The sequence below is a fragment of the Myotis brandtii genome, unplaced genomic scaffold (genome assembly GCF_000412655.1).
Source record: "Myotis brandtii unplaced genomic scaffold, ASM41265v1 scaffold743, whole genome shotgun sequence".
Classification (NCBI taxonomy): Eukaryota; Metazoa; Chordata; class Mammalia; order Chiroptera; family Vespertilionidae; genus Myotis; species Myotis brandtii.
The window spans coordinates 328311-328816 of record NW_005370960.1 but is presented as its reverse complement, the minus strand read 5'-3'; positions in this window follow the sequence as shown (position 1 = coordinate 328816).

The window sequence follows — 506 nt, the reverse complement described above, 5'->3', positions numbered from 1 at the left end:
CAGGGTGTGGGAGGGAGGACCTGAGGGGCTCCTGCCCGTCGCTGCCGCGGGACTTTCTCCCGGCAGGGGAGAAAGACTGACTGTGGGGACACGAACCCCAGTGTGTCTCCTTCCTCCCAGAGCCGTCAGCCCTCAGGACCGCCAGCCCGGGGTTCTGCCCACACCTGTCCCGGCCCTCGGGGCACCGTGCCAGCTGTGACTCTGGACAGACCGCCATGCCCCCCGTTCACGCCCACCAGCTCGAGCAGGCCGGCCTGAGAGCCACGCGTACCGCCCTGGAGGCCCCATCGGCTGCAATCCTGGCTCCATCGCTCACCGGCTGGGGGGCCTTAGACTAGTCCCCTACCCTCTCTGGGCTCAGTGGCCTCCGCCACAAACTAGAAATGACCAGGTTGCTGCCCAGCGGGATGGCCGTGAGGCTCAGGGAGGTGCCGCGTGTGGACTGCCCCGGCCGCAGGCGCCCCGTTCACACCCGCCCCTCCCCCCTGACCTGACCACGCACCCCC